The 8,024-nt window shown below is 43.1% G+C and overlaps 1 long non-coding RNA gene across 1 annotated transcript in view; it reads right to left on the bottom strand.

The window, feature by feature from the left end:
• Nucleotides 1-6,979, bottom strand: part of LOC143008112 (uncharacterized) — a 7,684-nt gene extending 705 nt beyond the window's left edge. The window contains exon 1 of the long non-coding RNA XR_012964552.1: nucleotides 6,729-6,979. This is a non-coding gene — a long non-coding RNA (uncharacterized LOC143008112). The remainder of the gene's footprint in view (nucleotides 1-6,728) is intronic.
• Nucleotides 6,980-8,024: the final 1,045 nt, after the last annotated feature.

The raw sequence follows: 8,024 nt of genomic DNA, 5'->3' as shown, positions 1-8,024 counted from the left end.
TGTGTGTGTAAGTGGGGGTTGACAGGCTCATCAAAGCCTGGTGAAGTAAAATCAACAGTTTACCAAAACAATTATGTAATTTTAAATATGTCACAGCATGTACACACACACACACACACACACACACACACACACACACACACACACACACACACACACACACACACGCACACACGCACACACGCACACACTTTAGGCTTTAGGGCAAATGCATTTTCATGAGGTTTGGCATCAGCAGTGCTTAAAAAGAGAGAGAGAGAGAGAGAGAGAGAGAGAGAGAGAGAGAGGGGGGAACGGCGACGCGATGTGAAGTCAAACACATAAGTGCGGTTTGCTGATATTGATCTTATTGGATTGTTTCTTAAGTCTCTCCTGGCAGTCAATTCACAGCATGTGTCACACACAGGCAGACACACACACACATGTAGCAGCTCGGGTGGAAATGTGTGTTTTTTTGTAACGGGGAGAAAGAAAGGAATGCTGCTCACGAGCAAAAAGATAAACACAAACACATTTCCAGGGCAAACAGGAACAGCTCGGGCTCTCTGCAATCTGTTGTCGATCATGCTCACGTGAAAACACAATCTGCCTGTCACAGTCGATGATGTTGTCAAGCACTCTGCTGCGCCACTCCCGAGAATTAGCCAGCTATTACAGAAGCGGTACCACACACACACACACACACACACACACACACACACACACACACACACACACACACAGATTTGTTGTCTGTCAGATATGTCAGAGGATGCTTCCAGCTTTATCTGGTATTTACCGCTTTCAGGGACTCACCACGTCTTGGTTCCCAAATGAATTTGAGAGACATTTGGTGTTTTGACATTGGATTGATGCTACATGATGTGACGACCAAACACTTCACAGGGGGGTACAGAGAGACCTGCAGGCCAAAGGAACTCACAGGCTCAGCTGGCTCATAGATCTGAGTTCTGTGGAGTCACATATGATAGATCGTTCCCTGATCCAAAAAGCTTTACAGCGGATACCTCAATCATAATAAAATTGACGTCTTCCTCTTGACTTTTATTGCAGTCGGGATGGTAAAATAAAGGCAATCATGCTGCACTTTAGTTGTTGTGCACAGCGGGTTGCGGTGGTACTTTAAATGAGGAATCTAAACAAACAAAAACTATTAAAAAATGTTGATTAAATGGCTTGATTAAGAATATTTCATTGTCGTTGGGATCAGGGTGAAACAAATCAGCAGCTAATCCACGTTAAACATATTTCAAGCCAATATCAGCCTTAGAATATGTGCAGTTTGCCATATTTGACTGTAATTGATGTAGAGAATGAACAAATTCACAAAAAACAACAACCTAAAACAAATCTATTTACCCGCAACCTCTTAAATTCATGTACACCAGCATTTGTTCACCTTCACTCCTATAATCCAGGCCTTGATCAGCTTGATCTGGGTTCTGGTTTTAGGGGATTTTGTCTCTCCCCTTGAAACACACACACACACACACAGACACACAGACACAGACACAGACACACACACACACACACACACACACACACACACACACACACACACACACACACACACACACACACACACACACACACACGCATGGAGACATTGCCTCGCTGAGCTGGCTGGGGTCTCGGGTCTCACCCACAGCATTATATCACACACGATTTGGAGCTCCGCATTAATAAGGTTTATAATGAAAATCAGAGGGTAATATCGTCAGTAATTATAGTTGTAGGCTTGTACCTCTGTACATTATAATTAGAGGTGTAAAGGTGAGGAGATCATTTTTTAATTAACTGAAATCGTATGTCCTGATATTGCAAAATGTAAGAATAAAATTGGTGATTCAGGGTTTTTTTTATTTATATTTGTACATTGAAATGAGTTTATTTTGCAATAAAAAGGAAACATCCCCCCCGCTCTAAATTTAGCTTAGAAACATTATTATCGTTGTGTTTAAAGTGTTTGTAAGTAGAGGCCAAACGTATATGAGCACTCTGGGGTGTTTACTTACACATAACAATAATTTACTGAGTGGTTGTTTGCAGCTATAACTCTATAATCTAATATTTAAACAGCAGTGAAGTGAGCCTCTCTTTTTTATTCTCCAACACTTTATACAACATATCAGTGATTTTTTTATCTTGGCATCGTCCAGCTGTGGGTGGGTTTGGAAAAAATGTAAATCATTCCATGCAACTAGAGAAGTTCTGTAGTGATCATAACTTGCTGGGTTTCATAATGGTGACTCATATTTCTGTCAAATCACAGAGGTTTGAGCGTCGGTTCAGCTTAGCCAGGATGGAATGAACAGAACTATTTCCTGTTACCTGCTTGTCCTTATGGATCAGTTTCAGAATCACACCCAATTGGATCCATACAAAACACAAAACAGACTTTAAAATGCAAAAGTCAGCAGGACCGTGAGACTTTAAAGGCTCTCAACGACCTCATACAGACGAGAGTCAAGCCAGAGACATCGTTGGTGATTTGCACGCGTCGTGTTTAACCAACAGTATTCTGTCTGTACACCTTTTATGCATTATGGATGAGGCACAAGCTGAACAACAAGTCCTCCCTTTGTTGTGCATGATACTCCAGTTACATCATAGGAAAAGCCCCATGGTCCTGTGACTGTGCTGACTGCTGGGCGAGCTGATGAGCAAACCTGTTGCTCCTTCACTTTGTGATACTTTCATCCATACCAGCACACACACACACAGAGAAATTTCACGCTAATCTTTGTGTGGGACACATGAAACTGTTGAGGGTCAAAGACACAAGAGTAAGCTAAATTATTCAGATGCTGATTGATCTGTTAATCATGACAGAAGAGACATTCAAGATTCCCAATTAAGAGCTGCATTTTCCTACAATAGGGATCAAACTGAATTAAGAGTTGGGGCAACAACACCTTAATCTAATTAATGACAATGATATCTAGCAGAAGCGTCCAAATGTTACTAAGATAGTTAAGAGGGAGTTATAGTCGGCGATGAAGCCGTCACAAGCTGTTTGGGGTGTGGAGAGGGAGAATCACAGTTGTGTTGCATACGATCGCCTCACTTTGCTGCTTTACAGGTGCAGTGACAGACATGTCATTACAGGTGCTGCCTCTAGGGGAGCTCTACATCCTCCTTAGCACAATATTGCACATTTCCAGTTTGGTGGATAACGTAATATTATAATTTTTACTGGAATTATGACTCATGTAAACATTCAAGTTAATGACTATTGCTATAACAGAGATTAAATATTAGTCACCGTTATCCCTCACACAAACATTTTAACTAGTTTATTTCATTTTAAATCCTCTCCCTGTCACAGGCTCATCCCTCTCTCCCCCATGCCGTCTTGTCTCTGCGCCGTGACATTCTGCAGAGTAACGGCTACGCTGTCGCCTGCACGGCGGCTCAAAGTTCTCTTTGTCTCCAGATTGCTTCATGTGAGGGGGAAAAACCCACTTTCTGCTAATAATTTTTCCTCCTTTTGAATGGTTGGAAAGTAATTTGCTCCGAGCTGCTCCGGCTCAGGCACAGTTATTTCATTGTTTCTCGTTGGCCATTTTCTAATTGTGCCTATAAAGGGGAGATGCCAATGTTCACATTTTTCTGTCTCTCTTCAAGCGGCGCCCACCGGTGTTTCCTGAAGTGGTGTGAAAGCGCTGTCTGACACACTATTAGAGTTAAGTATGCAGCAATGGAAAAGATACCACATGCCCAGGCGTTCCATGGTCATCATGAAAATAATGTATAAATGGCTCAAACAGAGAACAGCTATAGTACGCTGTAAAGTTAAATGAGCTGAAATGATATTTGTTTTGGTACATATTTGTATGTTGACACAAAGTCGCTCTACATAGAAAACATTTATGATCAGAAAATGTATATTCTGTGTTGTTCTACCTTAAAGTCAACACTGATAGGTACTTTACAACACCTCATATGCTAAAGAAGAATTGACAGCCCAATGAGAATTTTACATTGAGACAAAATATCCAAACACTGCGGAGGAGAATTAGATGTAACTTTACATTAGTTCGCCTCCATTCTCAGCAAAGGTGCGTGTCACAGCGATCTGTATAGGTTAAACACATTTAAACTACAGCCCGCAGAGCCTGAATTCATCACTGTTTCCATTTTGCACAGTAACCATTACACAGCACAACTCCCTCCTGCCGCTGATGACCTCAGCCGGTTCCCTTGACAATTAAAAATCACTCAGCACAGCTATGCAACTTCTCCCACACTCTCACCAAGCAGCTGATAACATCTCCATGAGAAAGAAACTCAAACGGAGAGGGATATAATGCGCGTCTAAATGTCGGAATCCCAGCTCTGATGTGTGATAGCGAGGCCTAGCGACCAGGCCCATGTTACACAATAGAGCCTAGCAGAGGAGCAGCGGCGTCTAAAGCTCTTTGTGCCTCCAGGATCACCCTCGACTCATTCTTATTCAGACGCGATCAGAGGGGATGCAGGCAACTGAGATTAGCTGCAGATCAAAAGAGTTGCCTCGCGCCAGCACTCGTGTTTTGTAGATTTAGGCGGGCCTGGCACGCAGACGCTCCGTAGCGGCGGCGGCGGCGGAGTGTCACACTGTTTGCTGGCCTTAACGTTGCTCAGAGGGGGTAGATGGAAACATTTTTTTTTTCGTACAGCAGGCCAGACAGTGGCTGGAAATCTTCCAAAATTAAATAATAAATAGGATAGAAGAGAATGAAAAGGAAAAATAAGAGCAAAATGACCACGCTGTTATTCTAAGACATTACAGCAGGACGAAGATACTTGTCCTTTCCATTCCGTCGCAATCGAGAGTACTTCCATATGTGCAATGCAGCTTGCTTCGGAGATAATTTGTTTGAAAAAAAATGAAATGAACTTTCTCCAGTAATATAGCTCAAGAGCATCTGGTTCAGCGGGTATGTCGAAATAACCATGGCAACTACTGTCAAGCATTCTGTCAGCAGTAAACAAGTGCCAACATAACTCTAGCATCCAGCAATAACCTATACATATAATCAATAATATACACTGATACAATAGAGCAGATTTGAGTTTTTGCAGCATGAATGGTATTTAAGGTCAGATTGGTCAAGTCAGTTGAAATCTATTTCAATTAGGATTGACATTGCAGAATTTGCGAACCATAGCAACAACGCAGCTGATATCAGTGGAAGGGTGTGATGACAGAGCGAGGCGAGTTTCAAAAGGCAGAGAGGTGACTGCGTAAGAGCGCTGGCCACCCTGCGGAGAGGGAAAACAACACCTTTCCTCAACTCTGCAAACCATCAAAGCCGTGGAATTCGGGGGCAGAAAAGCTAATAAGTGCGGACCGGGCAGTTCCTGTAAACTGGGTCAAAGTTTCTCAGGTCTTGTCTCTCGGGGCGAACGGCCAGAGGACAGTAAGTCTCCTCACGTAGGCAATAAATGACATGATCGTACACGACAACCAGTCAGACTCGGCAATAAGTATTTAAATAAGTATAAGTAGTAACATCTATTAATCTGATTATTAGTAACAGCTGCTGTGGTAGATTTTATTGGGTTTAAAAAGGGATAAAGAGACAATATCAGAAAGTTATTTTTGTCCAGAATATGACAATATCAAATTCAGGGATAATATTACTTTACTTCCTATCGAGTCCAAGAACTACAGTCATTTCAAATGTTAAAGGAAAATGCCCAAAAAAGAGTTATTCTCCGTCTCATTAAAACCAAACAAAGCTTTTATTTGAGTATGAAATTCCTCCGGGTTGTTTTGGGACGCGTGCCCTCTGTTGGACAACCTTTCTGCCCCTTGTGACTTTTAAGAAACCAGTTGGTTTAGGTAAAACCGCGCTGCCTTCATTTAATATGACAATCCCTCCTCTTTCGTTTCACATGTCGCCCTGCGTGTCTCACTTAAAAGCCAAACTGCGTGACACACATCGCTACTGAAGTGTGTGTTTGCCACTTTCGGTAGCTACCTTGAGGGAGCGAGCCATTTGTAAAGCAAACGGCGCGTTAAAAGTCTCCGCTCTCTCCTCTCGCTGATAATTCCAGATTGTGCAATGAGATGTTCTAAGCAATTACCCTTAAAAGTACCAGTAACCTAAACTGACTGTGAAGAATTAGAAACAGAGAAACAACACGATATAAAGTTCCACTTTAGCAACTCAAACCATTTGTCATGCCTCGGAGAAATAAAAATGTAGACGCTTAAAACTAAAACACACACACACGCACAAGCACGCGCACACACACACACAGCTCCAGCGGCCCCAATCAGCTATTCCCCAAGTGCTCCTGAGGTGATTGGCAACAGCTGGGACTTGGCTCCTCCTTCAGCACAGTTAAAACTCCACTGTTGACTTTCTACTTTCTCCAGCACAAGGAAAATTCAAAGTAAACACCAATTAACTGTATCCTTCAACCCTGTTCACACTGGAATATCCATTTCTTTACGGGCTTCACGACAAAGACGTCAATCACGAAACATAGCAACCCCCCCCCCCCCCATAACATATAATAAGACAATTACCCAACGACACCTTGACATGAATCTCAAAGGCAACGGTTGAGCGTGAGAGCAAAGGTCAGAGATCGAAATTATGGATTAAGCAAATTTTAAGGATTGGGGAAGGGGGAGGTCATGGTTTCAATCCCGGGCCCCTGACAGAACCAGAGTGAGAACCAAAGAGGAGGGAAAAGGAGGACAGGGAATAAGGTGCGCTGTAGAAACTCACCCGTGCCGTTTCTCTGCTTCCCCAGGAAGTTTACGCCCTGCGGTCCTGAGTGAGGCCCAGCTCAATCAGTCGAAAAAGAACAGAAAAAAGAAAAAGAAAGGAAAGGTAGCTGTGCTGGCGACAAAGAAGAGACTGAAAAATTAAATATTCTGTAAGAAATGTCCTGCATGTGCTAAAGCCAGACCAGCTGGCTTTGAATAGAAACCCCGATTTGGGTTGTGCGTTTGCCCCCGATCTCCGTCTGATCTGAAACCGGGTCCAGTTCTTTACCAATGCACCCCCCAACCCCCTGTCGCAGCCGAGTCCACCTGCCACCATCACTCCTGGGTAAATTTAGCCTTGTGAGGGATCAGTGACACTCGCCCCCCCGCCAACCCAGACACACACACACACACACACACACACACACACACACACACACACACACACACACACACACACACACTAGACGTTTGTCAGCACTGGCATATATGCCCTGGATTACTGCCCCCCAAAGAATGCTGCCATCTTCACAGCGTGGCAAAAAAAGAACACCCCCCCCCCACACACACACACACACACACACACACACACACAACTTGAAACTGTACAGAAGCCCTTCAGCTCATTTTGTTTGTTTGTTTTACAGATGGACACGAGTTCTACACTTTGGAATAAACAGTATTTTTATTATGAGGCAGAACTCTGTGAGGCCGTTTGTCTAATTTGATGACGGCCGACATTACAGCCACACTCGCACAATATTGGCCCTTTCATAAACCAGCGTCAGTGCAGATCTATTTCAATCATAAATAAATTATCCGAGGGAAAAGATAAGAAGGCACCGATAAAATCTGGTACAAAGGCCCTTAAATCATACCAGGTGCAGAGGCATACACCTATAATTTGCTAATGTGGCGCTCGTTTAGTGAAATATGTCGAAGAGTGAAATCCAGCTAGTGTTGCTTTTAAAGGCACCAAGCTGCTCAGGAAATGTGGATTTTTTAAATTCATGATAAAAATCGTACGTTTGCATCCAAAGTATGACGTTTCCCCAAAGCGTCTGGCCTCCATTTCCCTTTACTAAGCGGACACGTTCTGCCTTGATCCGACGCCGGCCGGAACGATCAACCAGATTAAAACGCCTTTCCACTGTGACTCTATTGGTGTTTGTTTAAATGTGGGGGCGGCGATCTAATATAATGACACAGATAAACGACTGCTTCACTCCCAAATCAACCAATTTGCTAATGAAATAAGGGATTTTAAGGAAAGATGAGTAGAATATAGATCTGCGTTTTCCCAGAAAGAGGAAAT

Source organism: Genypterus blacodes, unplaced genomic scaffold (assembly GCF_046128005.1).
Source record: "Genypterus blacodes isolate CSIRO-AG114 ecotype Tasmania unplaced genomic scaffold, CSIRO-AGI_Gbla_v1 ptg000099l_1, whole genome shotgun sequence".
Taxonomy (NCBI): domain Eukaryota; kingdom Metazoa; phylum Chordata; class Actinopteri; order Ophidiiformes; family Ophidiidae; genus Genypterus; species Genypterus blacodes.
Note: the sequence above shows the minus strand (reverse complement) of the source record. Positions and strands in the feature narration are given on the sequence as shown.